Source organism: Clavelina lepadiformis, chromosome 7 (assembly GCF_947623445.1).
Source record: "Clavelina lepadiformis chromosome 7, kaClaLepa1.1, whole genome shotgun sequence".
NCBI classification, from domain to species: domain Eukaryota; kingdom Metazoa; phylum Chordata; class Ascidiacea; order Aplousobranchia; family Clavelinidae; genus Clavelina; species Clavelina lepadiformis.
Genome location: NC_135246.1, coordinates 15,329,571 through 15,349,789, shown reverse-complemented (window position 1 = coordinate 15,349,789; position 20,219 = coordinate 15,329,571). Strand labels below are relative to the sequence as shown.

Genomic DNA, 20,219 nt, shown 5'->3' with positions numbered 1-20,219 from the left:
CTGACTGAAAAATGTTGCAGTTTTTCACAAGAAATCATGCATGCAGACATACAAATTTTGGCTGGACGGCATGTGCTGGAACTTCAATTCTTTGTTTATTTATTACAAATTGGCATTCAAGCAATCTGCTTTTCCTTGTTTGTTTAATATAAATCATTGTGAAAATTAAAAGTTTGACGTGCTCGTTGAACATTTTTGTGGTCGTCCACACTTTTTAGTGCTATGATACGTGTATGGTATGATGCAGATCAGATTAATTGCCGTTTTTGGGTCAGAAATATCCCGTTAAAAGACATAACAACAACGGCCATTATAAGCGCAATTAATTTTAATCCCTTGTGCACTTGACAAACTTTTCAATGTGCCAAAGAAAAGTCAGTAATGATTTCTCACCGCTGGAGCAAGCGATGGTTATAAAGCTTATTTTCGATAAAGAAATACTTAAATGCATTTTCATATGCTAGATTGAAAAAATTAGATTCGAATTTGAAAATTTTCAGCATGACTACTGAACAGGAGCAGGCAATTTTATTGCTTTGCGTAAAGGCGTTATACTGTTATTACACTAGTATCACTTGGTACCAAGTTAAATTATCAAGAATTAAGGTTTAGGGATAACTGCATTATTCTTAGGTTGCTATATCTGCTAACGGTACACTATTATCTTTATCAACAGCCTTTTATTTTAGTTAATCACATATAGTTGCACAAGTTTGTAAGTTATAAGTTGTGTATATATGTATTTTCACAAAGCATGTTTTGGCTCGAAGTCTTGCCATAATTCTCCCCATAATTATATGTATAATGTCTAGTTCAGGGGTGGGAAAACTATTTGAACCCGAGAGCCGCTTTGGTTGTTAAATTTTTACTGACGAGCCAAGTCATAAGAACTTATGACGTCATAAATAATCTATGTCGTTTAATTGTTCCATATCTGCATTCCTCAAACGAAAAATATCATTAAATTTGGATAATTAGTAACTTGTCATCACTGCTGGCCTAAATAAGGAAAAGAAAAAGAGAGAAACGTACATAAACAGTACTCTTGGTAGTCTTTGCAATTTTATTGAAATTTTACGATTCGACTAGAAGAGCCACAAAAAACATGCCGAAGAGCCGCATGTGGCTCGCGAGTCGCAGTTTGCCCACGTCTGGTTTAGTTCATTATTTTCCATTGCTGTTGTTATTTCAAACTTTAGTGTTAACAAATTTTTTTACTTTCCATAAGTTGTGACAAAATTTGAAATGAACAAAGGACACATGAAAAGTGGAACATGTGCCTTGCTCTCTAAATCCTTAACTCAATAGTTATTTACGATGTTATTGTAAGTGTTATTAACAGTTACAGACATTATTCGCCAATATAGATGTTGGATATAATTATAGATAAATATTTATTAATTTGCAATGTAACAGATTTAATGATTTTTAGAGCTTCTGGCATGAGATTGGTCAACGTTTATGATATTGATCACAAGACTTATTTGTTCAAGTTAACGAGGTAACATACTTAGTGTGCTCATACTTTAGAATTTAAATGTGTAGTGTGGTCTACGTTTATTGAATATCAACTATTGACAAGAATTTATTAGAACTGATGAAAAAATAATGCTGCTGGTTGAATCTGGAACAAGAATGCACTTGTCTGATTTTGACTGGCCCAAAAATACTATACCATCTGGGTTTTCTGTTAAGGTTATTGTTTAGAAATAAAGATTGACTAAATTATTAATTATTGTAAATTATTGTTAAATTTTTAAAATATTGAGGTTGATTAAACAATAATTGTTTCTCATAGTTTTGCAAATGTATCAGGTACCGGCATTGGAATGTGATAACTGGTGACTCCTGTGTATATTTCTTGCTTTATATTTAAATATATGCAGTACATATTACCTAATGTATTACCTTGAGGAGGATACAAATAAATGCTAATTTAAGCAAACTGCCAAAACATGCAAACAGATAAAACCAGAAGACACAAAAATGCAAAACACTTGCATTAATTTAAATGAGTCATGCATCAAATCATTTAATTTAAACTTGCAATTTAAATAAGTTTGTGCGTCTTCTAATAGTTTATTACTATGGTACATCTTGGTTTTTGTTCAGTTTCTTTTAGGCACTCACTAAAACTCCGTGAGATATTACAGTTCATATCCGTTTAAACACAGGATTTCAAATTATATCTTAATTCTTTTTGGGTTCAGTTTTAGCAATCCTTACCAGAAAAATCTACTTTAATCTGGTTGAATCTATTTATAAAGTACTTTTTAAAATGAGGTCGACATTAGTTGTAATAAAAAATGAGTTAATGTAAAGCCTGTTTTTTGTAATGAACTACTTTTTGTAGATATTTCTAAACTCCATGCTGCTTTAAGTGAAGCAGAAGATTGCATTGAAAAAGCAAAAACAGGACAATGCCAAGTGAATGCATTTCTCTACACTGCATATATATACTATAGCCTACTCATATAGAACGCTGAAGCATGTGTATTTTTAACACAATATGATCAACATCTGAGTTTTGGTTACAAAATACATCTACAACCGTGCAGATATATATTTCTGTTCGCAGGGTTGCATAATTCAAAAAGCTGAAAAAAGGTCAGAGGGAGAGCTTCTGACAAACATTGAGTTCCATCCATTCCTATTTGAACAGCACAAAACAGGCCCTCATTTAAAAGTTGACTCTTTTAACAAGGCATGCGATATATCTTAGTACATATTTAATATACTCACTGGTACTTCATCTAAATGGGGTCAGAATTGTGCATTTTTTAACCTTCTGATTTTATATTTTGGCATCACGTTCTTGTATATTGATACATGTGCTTGTAACAGTGCTATCTCTTTAGGCTGTTGATGACTTCTATGGTTCTCTTGAGTCTCAAAAAAGTGACATGAAAGCGCTACAGAAGGAGCGAGCCGCCATGAAGAAGTTGGAAAATGTTCGACGAGATCACGAAACCAGACTCGAAGGTTTGAGGAAGGAACAGGATGTAGATAAGCAGAAAGCTTTCATCATCGAAGCCATTTTGGATTTGGTATGTTCATACTGCAAAATGATGTCGCTAAGTTCGTCCTAATATAAAGTTCTTGTTTATTAATGTAATTTATGTTGAACCTTAGTACACATTTTAACAAGCTTTGGTTACAACAAATTGCAGTGTGATAAATTTTGACCTTTAGCTTACCTAAATTTTTCACCTTGTCAGGTTGACCAGGCCATCAAAGTTATATGCAGTGCAATAGCAAATCAAGTTGATTGGAACGAGATTCGAGGATTAGTGGCCGATGCCCAAGTGAGAGGTGATCCAGTTGCAACGGCAATCAAAAGCTTGAAACTTGAATCAAACTCTATGGTTATGGCACTGAGGTGTGTTTTATTCAACTGGTAAATTGAGACTATCACGGGATATACATAACTTAAGAAATTTGCAGATCTCGAAAACTGTATTAAAGTTACTGACATTAATTTAATTATTTTGACCTGTTTGTTGGAAATTGTTTTTTTTTTTAAATTTGGCTGACGATTTATCAAATAGCTTTGTGCTTTTGACTGCAGTTACATAAATTAGTATAGGTAATGTTATTATATAGCTGAATTAATTACTAACCAGTAAAGTATACTACACCTGTGCATGTGCTGTTTAAGTCTTCTGTCCAGTTATTTTTGAAGCTTAAAACTATTTAATATAATTTGTCATGTAATTACGTTCAAATAAATAAATTAGAAACATGCCCGAACTTTTTTTATAACAGTGAACCAGGTTTTGATGATGATGATGATTCAGACTTCTTGGATAGCTCCGATGAAGAAGCAGCTGAACAACCACAGAAGCCTAAGAGCAAACCTCATAAAGTGGACATTGATTTGTCCTTGTCAGCATATGCTAATGCACAGAGATATTACAACAAGAAGAGGCATGCGGCACAGAAAGAGCAAAGAACCATTGATGCTTCAGCATAAGTAGACGCACATAAAATTGCTTCTTTTGTCTTTGCTGTTTAAAAGCTATTGAGTTAAAAATAATTCGAGCTATTGTATGAGTTAATTTTTTCAGGATTCACTGCAGAGTGCTTTAGCACAATCATGAACATCTGTTCTGTATATATTATGTTACTATGATTCGTATTTAACTGAAAATTTGTCGATTTGCTTTCTCATGAGAGCCAAGTTATGAGATTGACTTATTTTAAATCTTGTAGGCTTTCAAGTCGGCTGAGAAGAAAACAAAACAGTCCTTAAAGGAAGCAGCAACAGTTCAGAATATTCAAAAAGCAAGAAAGTCAGTGTTCACATTGAAGTGACATAAACTTGGACTTCATTAACAGCAATTTTTTGTGTCAAAACTGGCTCACTGTAACTTACTGTTTTCAGAGTATTCTGGTTCGAGAAATTCCTATAGTTTATCTCATCGGAAAATTATCTGGTTATTGGGGGAAGGGACGCTCAGCAAAATGAAATCCTGGTGAAGAAGTACTTCGGTCCAGGTATGAAGCAACCATAATAATGTGCAGGTTCTACTGAGTATAACAGCTGAGGTTGTGATGAACATGCTTAGCAGAGTTATTGTTGTAAAGTTATCATGACAAATTATATCTGTGCGCAGATGACATTTACGTGCATGCTGATTTACATGGCGCTACCAGTTGCATTATCATATTGACTTTTGACACAATTTCAATTTTGATTTGATTGAATGATATGATTAAATGTAAGAAATATAATATGATTTTACATATGCTGGCCGATGGTCATGATTTTGTCAATTATATACTTCTTCCAGGAAAGAAAATTTTTTTACCACCTTCGTATCTTGTATATGGATTTGGCTTTCTCTTCAAAGTAAGGTGTCAAGTTTATACAGAAATCTTCTGTCTTATTGCATGTAGGCATAAGATAAGAGATCCTATGTAATAGATAAGCCACAGAAGCGATGTTTATTGAGGTTACGATTTGCTCCAGCTAAGAGTAGTTTCTTTTTACAGGTGGATGAAACTTGTGTGTGGAAACACAAAAATGAAAGAAGAGTAAGACAAGCTGAAGAGGAGTCCACTATTGCTGATGATGCATCAGAAGAGTTGGGTAAGCTGGTTTGATCTCAACCTCTGTAGAAGATAGCACATGTATAATTGTATGCATGTCTTAACCATATCTTTTGTGTGCGATGTTATTATGTGCTTGTTAAGATTGTGGAAATGATATCTTTGTGTAAAGAGAGTGTTAGAAATTTCAGCTGGAAAAATTGTTCTGCTGGAAATTTTTAGATATTTTATCGCAAGATGAAGAAGACGAAGATGGCAAACATGAGACTCTGGAAGTTAAAACATCATTAGAAAAGACAGTACCTCAAGAGAAGGATATTGTTCAAGCGATAAAAACTGTTGCAGATAATAGAAATGAAAGCAGGACTGAAAAAATTACGGATAACGCATTGGATGAACTTCAAAATAAGGAACATGTTCTCAAAGATAATTCGGATGCTACTGGAATTAAAGATGTTAAAGTGACAGCTCAGACTGATCCCGCAAAAGGCTCCATTGTCAGCTTTGACTATCCCGACACTATAGTTAAACTGCAATACGAAACTGATGACCGTTATCAACTTGCAACTCAGGGGAATACGGTATCTACTAATACAAACTTTTCTATTACCAAACTACTAAACTTGATCAAAACTATCACTACCTTAAGTGAGCAGGTTCTATTTAATTTGATGCATTTTTATCAGGATGAAAAAGACGATGAAACTGTTGTTTATCTTGGTGATGATGTTCCGGTGCCGGTAAAAATTGAAAAGGTGATGTGTGATGATGGCTTGATCACAATTCTTGTCTGGCTTAATATAAGAAATGTTATTTTCGTATAGCGACAAATACTTTTTAAAAAAATTCTAAATAGTTTATTGGCTTAGGGCTTAGGCAAATGAACATTCATCAAAACCTAAACTATCAGCGAAACAAAGGCGTGAGCAAAAAAAGATGCGCAAAACGCAACATCAGGAAACAGCTCAACCTCCAGCTTCCTCGCAAGAACCACGGCCCAAATTAACCCACCAAAAAGAGGTTTTATTTTATAGGCAGCTGACGGCAAAATTTCTTGATATTTTACTTGTAATGTTGATTTATTCTCCATGTATGTTTATTGCAGGTTTCAATCGAACAGCAGCCTGAGCAAAACGTGGCTAAACGAGGGAAAAAGATAATAGTACCAGTGATATCGTGATTGGGAGAGTGTGAGGAACTGTTTGTTACTGTTACCGGGTTCATGTTTTTTGCACATCATATTTTTTACGTTACTTCGCGCAGAACAAACTTCAGAAGATAAAAGAAAAATACAAAGACCAAGACGAAGAGGACAAAAAGTTGATGATGGAAATCTTGCAGGTATAATGGTATATGTCATGCTACCTTCTAAGATGATGAAAATAGAAAGAAATATCGTAAATAACTGACAGCGTAACTAAACTACTGTATATGCTGTTTATTAAATGCTGATCTTTTCTACAGTCGGCCAAAGCACCGAAAAACAAAGACAAAAAAGGGAAAAGTAAAGAGCCCGAAGTCAAAAAGAAACCTCTAGGTAGCATTTTCTGTTGTGTTTCTACACACAACTTTCTTCTTAATCTTTTTTAATTGGGATGTACAGTATAATAGTATGAAATACATTGTGATTAAATCATCGTTTGCTGACAGGTCCTCAGCATGAAAAAAAGGTTCATCAACAACGAGAAAATACCGCACAAGGTATAAACAATTTTAAGGATTGATTTTCATGAGAGATTGTTTATCAACTCGCACCCAATATTGAATATGTTTGTTTGTCTAAAAAAATTTGTTTTGTTGGGTGCTGTATTTCAAAACTCGGCTTGAAACACGTGCCAACAATACAGGCTATGGTATACTATATAGCCTATGGTAGGTGTCAGTCGAAACATCGAATTTTTTATGCATGGTTTTTAACTCTGTTAGGCGAAGCCAATGCCAATTCTGACGAAGAAAAGGAATTAGTGCTGAAGGCAGAGCACTTCACTGTCACTCAAGTGGATGACATACTGGACACCTTAACCGGCATACCCGCCGCCGACGATCTCCTTCTTTTTGCGATACCGGTTTGCGCTCCGTACAATACCATGCAAAATTACAAGTAAGATAACGCAGCTTGTAATTTACCTGCTCAAATTTCATTATCCGGGTCATCTCTGTAGTTGCATTCTGAAACGCACCGCGGTCAGCATGTTTTTAAGCGGCTTTGTCAAGTAGCCGGAGGCAAGGCTGTGGAAGATGACGGAGCCACCCGGTACTTAGTTATTATCCCCGGCTTACCTTGAAGGCTTCGTCCGAAACCGCAAAAGTAGCTCAAAATTTGAAACCTTGCGCGCTGTTTATGCTGCCTTATGAATTGATTGTATGTTTTTGAATTTGTAGGTTCAAGGTTAAGTTAACGCCGGATACCGGAAAGAAGGGAAAAGGTACATATAGTGATGTATAACTTTGTAAAATATCTAAAAGCATTTAACTTTTCGCACCCACGATCAAGGAATCGTTCACGTAATTTTCTAAGCTTCTTCATGTTTTTCAACAGCTGCAAAGACTGCACTCAACATGTTCCAGATATCTCGTGATACAACACAGCAAGAAAAAGACCATTTTCGCAGCGTCAAGGTGCCGTTTAATCACGTTATGATTTACGTACTGCGACGCATCAGCAATGCTGCTGCCAAATACAGTGATTGCATAAGTAATTCCCAAAATAGCTACAAAAAGGTGTTTTTCTGTTCAGGATCACGATCTTTCGAGAAATATGCCAGGTAAGGTTAAAGTCTCGGCCCCCAACTTGCAAAAACAGAAGTTCAAGGGTAAAAGGCGGTGACCAAGACAAGCCGCATGCTTTTTGATGATTCTCTCTCTTCAGCACCTTGTCATTCTTGACAGCTTTTGCCGCAATTATAAGTTGGAATTTGCGCGTGATTTGGTTTGGATGCAATATTATTGAATAATAAAAGTTTCGGTTTTGGTTCGATATTTCCTTTTGGTATTCATATAGGCCTATACAGCCTAACTACAGCTCTTGAATATTGTGACAACCAAAAATACTTGAACTGGCCGCTTTTGAACAGCTGCAAGTCGATCTGATTGAACAAACTTTTCCATCCGCATATAAAGCATCAGTCGAATTCTTCATTTTACAAGTAGCAAAACTGTGGTGTTTCAGTGGTAACCTATATGTTTGAGGCTAAAGAATGTTTTGGTTTGTTTCATAATTGCGGATAACTGAATTGTAACCATACTCAATTGGTAGAACGGTCTATTGATTACAAATGATAATCAGGCGTTAATAATTAGGATAGGAAGTTAATAATTACAACTAAACCGTGTGAAAGGCCACCACTAAAACATGCTCATGGTTAGTTAAGTGTGGCCAAGATACCGTGGTCACTGTAATTTTGTGCTAGCGAGATTGGCGAAGTTAACAGATTAGATCCGGATTTACACGAACATCAATTTTGCAGCCACAAGAATTCGAATCTTCTTAATTTGTCACACCCTTTGCGGGCACTGTCACCATTGTTTGTTTGAACAAGTATAGCTTGAGTCGATCTAAGCTATAAAATCTTACTCTACAGTACATAATTACCTAAAAACAGGCAGAAGATTGGAGACAAACAGGAGATTGCTCCTGACTAATGTTGTGATGATATTATAAAATTGCTTGCAAATCGAATGCCGCATAGAATACTTGTTTACAGAAATCGGCAAAGCAAAGCATTGCGTTACGTAATCGATTACTTTCTGCTTATCGTATTAAGTCGTGACAAAAATGTCGTGCATGCCTATATTGCGTGTATTATTATTCATAGCTATTCAATGCGTTACAGTCTACTAAGTTAACCCTAGAAAGTGGTCGACTTTATTATGTAGCTGTCCCAATGTTTTATTTAGATGTATTCGTTCAATGAAGCTTCAAATATAATCAGAATATACAGCTGTCATTGTTGTGTAACTTTTGTAGTGAAGTGGGTAAACCTTACAGGTTAAGGTACCATATACCACTTTTCATTACAATGTCAAAGTAAGGAAAAGTCAGGCTACGCGTTGTACACCGTCATAGCTTTCATGTGTCGCGGTACGTTGTTGGAAATAAATAAACAACCAAGCTTGGCAATAATCATGAACGCAATCTGTCATATTTTTTCTACTCTTTGTACATTTGAGACTGATACTTTTATGTTCTCATTATTACGTCACAAACAATACAATGGATACAGCTAGGAAACTGCATTATAGGTACTAATATGCTCAGGTTTAACATCATTTGATGTTACTATATTCCAAAATGAGCAGTCAAGAAAGGTGTATGCGCGAAAAAAAACCGTTGCACGAAGATAACATCATAGAAAAGTACTTAAGATGTGGCAATAAACGGGACAGATGGAGGATGTTTTCAAGAACATGCCACACGAAGCGGAAGTGTACCCACACAAATCGTAATGCTTCGTCACATCATACTGTTCGCAGATCATCAGACTATCGACATTCTCCGGAAAATGAGTAAGTTACATAATCTAGTGAACTTTAAATTCTACGTAGGCCTAATCACAGTAGAAACCTTAAACGACAATGTTGCTATTGGGAAACAACGAGCTCGTCTTTTTGATAGCCGGCTTGAACTACCGATGTATATCTATAGCCAGGGTTGCCATCGGTCTGGACTCAAAAGTAAGGACGACTAGGAAAAGAGAGAAGGATAATACCTTAAACAGTGCACAACAGGAGAAGGCAATCAACGCTCCAAAAAACGAGACATTTTTTTGCATGTTATCAATTTTGGTATGCCTTTGGTACAAAATGGTATAATAAAGGTGTCAAAATGCCCAAAATAGGAACCTGTGCCCTAGAAATAAGACAAAATTAAGGACGCCAGTAAAATTACGGATGTTTCTTACAAAAAAAAGACAAAAATATTTTCTAGGACACAGACCTTCCAAATAAGGACATATCTTAGAAATAAAGACGGTATGGCAACCCTGTCTATAACCTACTGTATGACTACTATTTCGTATGCGGGACACCACTGAAAAAAACTTTGCAGGCCTGCATTGTACTGTATATAACAGGCCATGTACAATAGCAGCCTACCTAACTAAGTATATAGATCAAAAGTTTCCCTATACCGGAACAATTCAAATACATAAAAGTAAAGCAAGTCAAACATGAGCCTAAAATCTGTTGGTATAATTGATTTCAATCTTTAAGGATAGTTTTGAGTGTTTGAGATGATTTAGCAATAATCCTTAAAAAAGAAAAAGAAGTAGTAAACTTACGTATTACAGTAATTATACTGTAAGTTAATTTTTATTATCCCGGCGTTGTGTTGTCGAATAAACAACTTCAGTTTTGTTATCGGACCCCACACAACGGCAATTTTTTTGACATTTTGCAGAAGAGCTAAGGGCAGGTGCAAGGATTTTTCGGCAGAACACAAGAAAAAGTCGAAATCAAATTTACATAAAAATAACGAAGCAAGCTGCCGTTTGGACCATATGCAAGCAAAGTCTGAGGCTGCAGCTGCAGCTGCGTCATTCGATAAAACAAGACTGCATGACTGCTGCATGACTGCTTCTCGCCAGTTGCTGTATAGGCAATATTTTAGAGGGATGGATGAGGTTAATTCTTATAAAGGCACGGCAAGACCTGACAGAAGAAAATTTCGCGCTTGGCAACCAAAGCAGTTCAGTCGGGTATCGCCAAAACTTCACCACGAAATTTCCAAAAGAAGTTTCTCTGTGTTTTCTCATCATCGAGAAGACCTGGCGTTATTGGCCAGGAGTAACCAAGTGCAAAATTTCAAACGAACTCATGAGAGAGCAAGAACGAAATCCAAAATTTACAAGCAGGAAATAGTTTCTTTAAAATCACATTTGTGCGCACTGAAGCAACAGTTATCTTCTGTTCAGAGTTTGTTTGACGCTTCCACAGAAAAGTTAAACTCCTTGCGCCTTCAAGAACATAATTTGAATTTAGAATATGCACTTATAGAAAATGAACAAAATTGTATTTTATTTCCGTTATAAAATGAATAAAATAATCATGGATATCTTAGCCCAGAGTGTGAGATAAAATCACGGGATTTGTGATACTTCGTGATTCTTCAAGGATTGTGTGTTTTCGTACATTAAATAGGGAATGTTGGTTTTCATCATCTATGTGTATGGTGATATCCAGGCTTGTCCATGGGAATGGGATTTCCACGGGAATCCCATGGGAAATGTCCCATGGGATGGGATGGGATGGGACAGCACGAATTGCAATTCCCATGGCATTGAAAATTTGCTAAATGAGCACAGTGACTCGGAATATGAGTACCAATGATAATAAATTGTCATAGATAGACAACTTTTCTGAACTTTAAAGTTAACAAAGTCAATAAATTTTGTCGTTTTGTATCTCTCTTTGTACATGTAGTCAATTCTAATAGACATTAGACTTAAATTTCCATAAATTTAATAACATTTATTGAATTGTATTTTGATGGGATGGCATGGGATGGGATGGGATGGGACAGGCATGAATTGCTATGGGATGGGATGGGATGGGACAGAAAAAAATGTCCCATGGACAAGCCTGGATCCCATGTTTGTTTGTGAAATTTTACGAAGTTTGCTGGGCGCGATTGTCTGTATGATAACCTGGAGCGAATTGCAAAACATCGTCTTGCGTTTGATGTATAGACTACAGTAAGACTATACTCATAACACAGCCTCTGGTTGTTATCCTTAGCCCGATTAAACTTATTATCGAGGTTCTCCGCGAACAAGCAGACAAAATCAACAGCTGTGAAATGTTAAGCCTATTATACATGAAGTCGTTTATCCAATTGATTAAAAATCTGCTTTTAACATATATACAAAGACTGAGGAGATACATTAGCAACGAGATTTAAATGAAATACGCATAGTGAAATAGACAATGCAAATTAACGTCAAGCATAGTTAAATGTTAAAAGTTCTGGGTGTTGATATTTAGAATTTTAGACTAATTAAATCGAGATTTATTGCATAGCGGTTGGCTGGTAATCTTATTATTGAGAAAACTTGCCTTGAAAGCGTAAAACACATCCAAATTAACAACTAATCTGCAGGGGAATTCCAACAAGCGAAATTTGTTGTGTTGTGCACATCCTGGTATGCATTAAGCGATGATTAATGCCGAAATTTTGTTGTCAGTGTATAAGTGTGGTGGATGTACATGCGATTTTGACTTGCTGCTGCAGACATTTCACATTACCTGTAGGTGTTATAATTATTTGCTATTGATGGTTGGAAATGGATATGGTAGGTTTACTTGAAAACAGAGTCTTAAACCATAATCCAGTCAGTCAACAATTAATGTACAGAGCAACTATACAACCAAAATGAATCTTTCCGAAGAATGCCTGGACGAATAACAAAGTAAAAAATATGTTGCCACGCACTGACGTCAGTACGTAAATGTTGGCTAAAAATATACCGATATACGTATGTCTTAAGAGTCTCAAAAGGGTTAACTCAAAATGTCAAAGTGATGCATCTTCAAACTTTAACAATAGTATCAGATCTAAAGGCTTAACCCTAAATGTTATGCACCACAAAAGCAAAAGCTGTCTCTTTGCGCATAGAAAACCAGAAACTTGTATCCAGTTTTAAACAACTATTGAGCCCTTAAATATCACAAAACAAAAAGCGAACGTTTTATTGGGACAGCAGAGATTGGCAGCAACTAAATTAGACTACTTTTGCTGTAGATAAGATTATGTTGTAAATCAATAACATAATAATGCATATTTGAGCAAAGTGAAACCTATTTCAACCACACGTTGATTTCCCATTGGTTGCGAAATTATTATGGGTCGAAAATTTTGAAGAAATATTGCAATCTAAATTGCTTTGAAATTTTAGTTGCTTCGGCAAAACGTTTTTATCTTATTCTCGTATTTATCGGTACCAGGCATTGTAAAGTATGTTGCTATACTGTGCAGAAATTTAAAAATGTTAGAAATTGCCCTGGGGTTTGCTACATTATAATAAGATAATATCTGCGGTAGAGGTCTATACTCTTTAAATATTAAATTAAAATCGACTGCTTATACAAAAAAAATGATTGAACTGTTCGATCATATTTTACACAGCATCGTTATGCACACGTATAGCAGATATGAGCTAGATAAAGGCCTAGTATCAATCAACAACAATTCAAACCAGCTCGCATTTAGCTCCTTTTTTCATTTATTGTTTCATAAAAACAAGGCGTAGTGATGCAACATTAATGTTTCAGAAAAAGTATAAAAGGAATGACAAAGAATCACATGTATAGCCTCCAATAGTAGAAGTTAAATAAAAATAGCCGCGAGCTTTGCAAAAACCAAATTACTCATACAGGATGTCGTCAGAAATAATAAGACTGGATTGGCTAATAAAATATTTATCGTTACAAAAACATTACCAATGGCCCGTGCCCAATGAGACAAACCTATTTATCTGATTTATTCTTGATGTTTGAAGCACAATATTGTAGCAATGATTTTGGACTTTATAATTTTTAAAGCGTATTAAGCTTATAATATTAGGTTCGACTTAATTTAAACGGAAAAGCAGGCTAGTTAAGCCATTGGAAATGACAAAAAGTATGCCAAAATGCTACCAGAAAATAACATTTATAGCGAAGATTTTTCTAAAGTATAATATTACTATACGTCTTCTATTTGGACTGTAAATTGGCTATAGGCTATAATGCTTTTTACTCGTGTAATATATCATATCGTGGAAGCAAATTAGTGAAAAAAGAACTTTTTCTTCACTTTTCATAACGCACAACCGAACAAACCAGTTTAAAAATTTCTCCAAGATTTGACGTTATTTCCCTGACAAGCTTCTATGCCATGTGTTCACTTATTTTGCAGTTTACTTATCTGCAAATTTATTAAAGCAAGCCCGCTTGGAAACGAATACTGACAGGCCAACATACCCTAATACATAGCTCATGTCGCTCATAAACAACTTTTAAAGTATTTTCACAGTCTGTGCCATGACGTCAAACATCTGTTAGATTTTGATGTTTTTGAGTCATGATGTTTCTTGATTATTTCTTGTAAAATTATGTAACTATGCAGAGTTCACGAAACTAAGGTTACTCTCGGTGTTCTAAGGATAGGGTTAAGTTATAGGAGACTTATAAGTTATACTACAGTGTTTACTATACACTAGAAATAATTTTGAAATTACGTTTCCTAAAATCGATAATTAATCAATCATCAAAAAAGTGATTATTATGGACTAAAGAACCTTCTAAATCGTGTTATCCCGCCCAAAATCACTATACGAAACATCACTTAAACACAATGATGCATTTGTCAACTATAATTTGCAGAATGGGTGTTGTATAGGATATCAAAAAATGCACTTTCAAGCGTTCATCAAGTTCAAAGGCCTCATTTAAAAATATGGTGTGATGTTTAAGGTTGGATATAATTGGCTTCTTTAAAGTTCAAAGCGCCCCGTGATAGTTGAACTTTCATCCGCAGCAACATTAGAATGATACTTTAATTAGCTTTACGCCAATTGAAAACGCCCGTTGTGAGAAGATTATAGGCAAGTTAAGAGATTCAACAGAATTACCCGCGGATAACAAGAATCGGCTTAAAGTTTCGCCTCACGTGCAATGTAATCACTGTAAAGCATTATTGAGATTCAAAAATTAAAAAAATTATCGCGAAACGGATATAAATTTTTGTTTGATCGCGAAACGGATATGAATTCTGTTTGATCGCGAAACGAAAGCACCCAGTAACTCTTTTGTTACCTGCCAAGTATCACATCTTCAACACGAAATTGTAACGACCTTGATTGTAAGTTATTGCACTTTTCACTTGACAGGAACCTTACATTGCTTAGTATATGACCAATTAAATCGGATTGGAGGTTGTTCGAAGATGTCTTGCTGGTAAATTTTATTATGAGGTGTTACGATTTTAAGTGTTTTTGCTGCCAGTTTTTATTAACTGGTTTTAATAAAACATATTAGAAATTTTGTATTTATAAATTGCTACCAAAGCTTCTGCAACCAAGGTATCTTAACGTTGACCTTTAACATCAGACAACCTGTTACCTTTACATACCAGCATAAACATGGCGTGTTGTCGCTGAAGGCGTAAGATGCCCAAATAGAATTCTTGAGGCAAAAACTGACATAACCGGTACAAAGACTGAGATGTGTTGCGTCACTGTAAACGTGAGCTGTTGCCATCCGCAGAACGCGTGATCGTCTCATGGTCAAGTGCTGGAAGTGATCTTATCGAGATATCAAGTCATGATTTGGAGATAGCGCGTCTTGCATAATACATACCAAACGGATGTGGCATAGCTCGTAAAATAGGTTTCCTTCTTTAATTATCTTCGCTGACATGTAAAATATCTTAAAGTTTAAAGGAAATTTAGAAGTTCTTCGATTTTAGCCTTGGCCGTTATATTAAACGTCCCTAGTATAACCGGTTCTACATTGATTTATCTGCTACTTTAAGCTTGGATATTTTGTAAGATATGTCGTCAGAGTAACGCAATTAATGCTTTTCGTTCGTCATCATATGCACGTTAAACAAATTAAAACAACATATATAAGATAATATCTTAATGTCGTTATCAGTTTAATTTTTGTGTTTGTTACTTATTCTTTTGCATTTTAGGCTCTGTCTGATGCGTAATGGTACTTTCCAACGTGTTTCAACTTTGGACTAAATATTTTGAAAACATCTCTTAAATTACTAAGTTTAGTCCGACGAGTTACAGATATTGATAGACAGTAAACAGCGTAAGTTAATGAAATCATCTTTGCGTCATCAAAAGAATGTGAATGTGATTTTTTCCTGGAAATAGCAAAAATACAAAAGGAAACAAAAACACTTGAAGTCTTCTGTGTTATTTAAAAAGCTTGCATTATTCTCTAAAGTACTGTGAAATGGGTTCACGTAGCAATCTTGTCTGTCCGCAAATACTTAGACAAAAATGATAAAACCATCATATTTTAAAATAAAGAAACGACTATTTGTTTTTGATGTGAAAATTCAAAGTGTGTAGGCAATGTTTCGCAACGTGGTCTCCATAATACAGGAAAAAGACTACTTTTACCTAATCCGATGGTTTTTTTCGAAATACCGTGCTCCATCTCATACTTCGTAGCCTACCGTGTTGGTAAGCAATGGTTTAGGCCAATCTACGAGGAATTCTTCAATTCGCTTATAGTGCGTTTTTTCCAAGGACAAATACCGGCTCCGATTACATTGTCTACGTAGTTTTTCTTTGAAAACCTTTTAGTGGGAAGGGAAACCGGTTAAACCGGTTTTCTTTGAAAATGAAAACCCATTGCTGAGGCAGTTCGTTCAGTATAATAATAAAAAGCATATCAACATAGAGGAAATGGTAATCGTCATACATGTCAAATTCAAAGTGTTAACATCGCTATTTTGTTCTAACAGAATTTAACTTTCGTTATTGTCATCTTCATTGCATTTTTCAATACTGTCACTTTCGCAGTACACCTGAAAAAGCTAGCTTATGCTTGCGAAAGCTCGTATAGAAAAATATAAAGTAAAACTTCAGAGTGCCAAACTATATCCTGTTTTTTATTTTCATTTTTTTTAGTAACACGTTATAAATAGTTAATTTGATTGCAATATGTTCCTCTTCGAGATGAGATAATTCTGGTTAAAAATTAATTACTCATCTGCCATTATAGAGATTTGCTTTAAACAACAAAGTCTTGATTGCTTTCTGTGCTTAAAAATGTTTCTAATAGCTTTATTTTGTTTTTTGTTTGAGTAATTTGTTACAGTTAATGCAAATTTGATATTTTAGATTATGTATATATACTCTACATATATGCTCTATATAAAGTATGAAATACCCTTTTTAATTTAAAAATCTTATGATATCTGCCACAAATACACTAAATGTGTGAGTAGATCTTAAATTTATAAAAGTTATTCGGTGATGTTTCACGCTTTTTACTGATTTTTTTCCTCATGTACCATGCTGAGACGCTGCTAAAGAAAAGTTTTTACATTTTTTCATGTCTAATTGTCGTCGTAATTGCTTGATGGCCACTTTCAACGCCTACTTATTATAGTTTCACCACCAGATCTAATTACCAGCACCTCTTCCACGCCTTTTCAACACCACAACAGTAAATTCATGAAACTATGCTATAGAAAGGTATGTGCCCAACTGTGCATAATGTATGTTTGGAATTGTAACTGTTGTCTCTGAAGTAATGATTTTGCGTGCTTATACACTGGGTATAAGTAAATGTTTATATATGGTACATTTTATGCTTTGTTTATGAAGCTGTTTTCGTGTCAATAAAGTGTCATTATCTTGAAAATAGACATAAATAGTTTTGTAAAAAACTTTGAGTTGGGACTTGTATAGACATGAATTGATATTTACTTTCTAAGGCTTGGGCACAAATTTTATGCCAGCCAAATTTTATACCAAGTTGGGTACAAGTATTTGACCTATTTTAAACGTGTTAAGACATAAACGTATTTTAACCCAAATATAAACCTAAAAGTCGTCATTTAGTCGTTTCCGTTGTCATTCCTATTAAAAAAACAACAAAATAGGAGTTAATGGCAAACTTTTCAACATATATAGTTACACAAATGTATGCACATGAAATAGCCAAGTCAAGAAATAATCTGTTGTGACGTAACAATGGAGAAATATTTTTAATTTAAGTTGGCCCAATATAGGAGTTTCTTAGCATTTTGGAAAAACTCTTTTTCAGTTTCTTATTAAAAGTTTATTAAAAAATGAGTTGAAACGCAAACACTTTTGTAAAGAAATTGCTTAACAAAGCTGGAAGCCTATAAAGGCAACATTTTGTGTATGTCTAATCAAAATATGGAGAACATATATTATTATTCAAACACACTGATAATGTTTTAAATAGTTTGTACTTACTAGACGACCGGCAAAAATAGAAAATGTTATAAGCTTCAGAAAATTTTACACCGCTGCTTGAAACAAGTCATAAAAGCTAAGTACGAGGTGGGTGAGCTTATTCCGTTTTCTTTCTTATCCAAAGATGGGATTTTGTATAGATTTTTCACAACGTATCAGAAAAAATGGTCGCTTTTGCCTGTCCCGAACACTTGGAAAATGTATTTTTGCGTACACTCTTTAACACATGCATGTTCTTTCTGAAGACAGCATAAAAATGTTTAAGCAAAACCAGCTGGTCAGAGAATAACAACTAATCTTGAAAGACTCAGCGTGGTATTTTTACTGCTTTTTAAATAAAGAGACAATTGCAGCATTGTCAGATAACCAAATTCAGTCGGGGTCGAATATGTAATAAACAGTTCAATAAAAGGCCACTTGATTGCCCACCCACTAAGCGTCTCGTTTCCACGCAAACATTAACTTTGCTCTTTAAACCGATTTAGTACTTCTGCTTAGAATGGCCGTGACATTTATATTGCTCTGCATTCTGGGGTTCTACGAAAAGGCTGATTGCCCCCACACGTTTAACAATAACAGGAACTAGTTTGTGCCATTCTATAAAATTTCTAATGATATTAAAAGACTACGCTCAATCTCGTGTATAAGAAACTTGAAGGTCGAAGCTTCTACAGTAACCTGGCCTTTATAGTTTCTAAAGTTCTGGCGAAACAATTCATAGTGCAAGATTTATACCTAAACTTTCTTTATTCATCAACACATAAATTTATTTAAAAGCAAAAGTTTGCTGAGCAAATAAAGCCGAATAGAAGTTTCTCCACTTTGAGTCCAATACAAGAGTTTCTTATAGAAAAGTATATATGAAACAATAATGGCTTAGCACTGTAAAATGCATGCATGTTAATCAAAACCTATCGAATTACCGGAAGGTTTAGTAACAAGTGCCTGATAATTGTATAGAAACGATTAAGCGAGAAAAAAATTGATTGCAATTAATAAAGAACTTGATTAAAAAATTGAAATATTTTCAAGCTCGTCTTGTTCAATAGCATTGATTTATGCACGGATCTACCCACGCTTGTTTAATATGATTTCAAACTATATACTGTACTATGATCGGTCAGCCAGTGACATTTTAAGGTACATATTATATTATAGTATATACTTCTTATTTTTTACATGTGGTAAACACTGCCAACTTAATTCAAACCTGTTCGGCTATATGCTTATTAAAGTTTTTCTGTGTACTGGATTTCAACAAAAAATGCGGCAAAACAGACACCTTAATTTCGTGTCAGTTTCTATAATTACGGTACCTGATTTGTGAAGTGTTTAGACAGGATTTTGGAATCGGAAGAGGTTGCGTGAGCACTTGTACGGGATTTCATTGAACTAAAGCGGCCATGCTGACTGTAAATGTACGTGTGAATGTAAACACACTGTAGATCCACTATAGCTAACAAATATTGATAACTGTGTGAGCTTATTTTAACCATTCATTCGGATAATCTTACCAGTCAAACATTCTTATAAACTAATTGTTGACATATAATTTAGTGCATTAATAAACACGAATACTGTATGAACACACGGTAATTGTCAATACAAAAACCGCAACATAGCATGAAAACACGTACAGAATACTGACATTATATGTAACGTCCTGGCTTATGCCGGGCGCAAAGCTAGTATTGGCCGGAAGGTAATTGGTTAGTTACCGGTTGCTGAAAATTAATAAAGGGAATTGCAATAAAACTTGTGGTTGTCGACACGTTAGCACTACGTAAGTCTCAAGCCGTGATTGTAAAACAAGCGACTTGACAACTCGCTAAACTCTCTTTATGGCAAAGATTAAATAGCGAGCAAGTCCCATGAGAAGTTCTGTGTCAGCCTGTGACGTGCCCGCGGGCTCAACGATAAAGCTTTTTAAATGCGAGCACAAATTGAAAGGCATCAGAAGTTTCCTTTATTGCGGAAGGACAGCCGTAAAACAAAATTGACTTTTCGATTTTCTTTCTAAATTTTGATCATAAAATTTTTGGCTGGTTACTTAAAGTAAATATATCGAATTATTAAAATAATTTTAGTTAACTAAAAGTTTTAACTGCTCAGACAAGTAATGACACAAAATCGTAAAATGCGTGGTAATACCTTGTTGGCAACTTAGGTATGAGCAGTATTTTTTAAGACACGCAGGAACCGAGCAAAGAAAACTTTGCC

At 34.9% G+C, this 20,219-nt stretch overlaps 1 long non-coding RNA gene and 1 pseudogene across 2 annotated transcripts; both read left to right on the top strand.

Annotated features, from left to right (window-relative positions):
* The first annotated feature begins 2,087 nt into the window (after positions 1 to 2,087).
* LOC143466191 (ribosome quality control complex subunit NEMF-like) lies at positions 2,088 to 8,029 on the top strand (annotated as a pseudogene). Its single transcript, XR_013118724.1, has 20 exons — positions 2,088 to 2,100; positions 2,312 to 2,427; positions 2,579 to 2,704; positions 2,859 to 3,047; positions 3,219 to 3,379; positions 3,766 to 3,973; positions 4,213 to 4,292; positions 4,385 to 4,497; positions 4,617 to 4,852; positions 4,996 to 5,092; positions 5,275 to 5,633; positions 5,739 to 5,807; positions 5,929 to 6,157; positions 6,248 to 6,393; positions 6,517 to 6,589; positions 6,703 to 6,753; positions 6,979 to 7,153; positions 7,435 to 7,478; positions 7,592 to 7,671; positions 7,790 to 8,029. The product of XR_013118724.1 is annotated as a ribosome quality control complex subunit NEMF-like (transcript).
* Positions 8,030 to 8,865: 836 nt separating this feature from the next.
* Positions 8,866 to 11,109, top strand: LOC143465136 (uncharacterized). The gene is made up of 2 exons (XR_013118584.1): positions 8,866 to 9,558; positions 10,451 to 11,109. It is a non-coding gene; the product is annotated as an uncharacterized LOC143465136 (long non-coding RNA).
* The last annotated feature ends 9,110 nt before the right edge of the window (positions 11,110 to 20,219 follow it).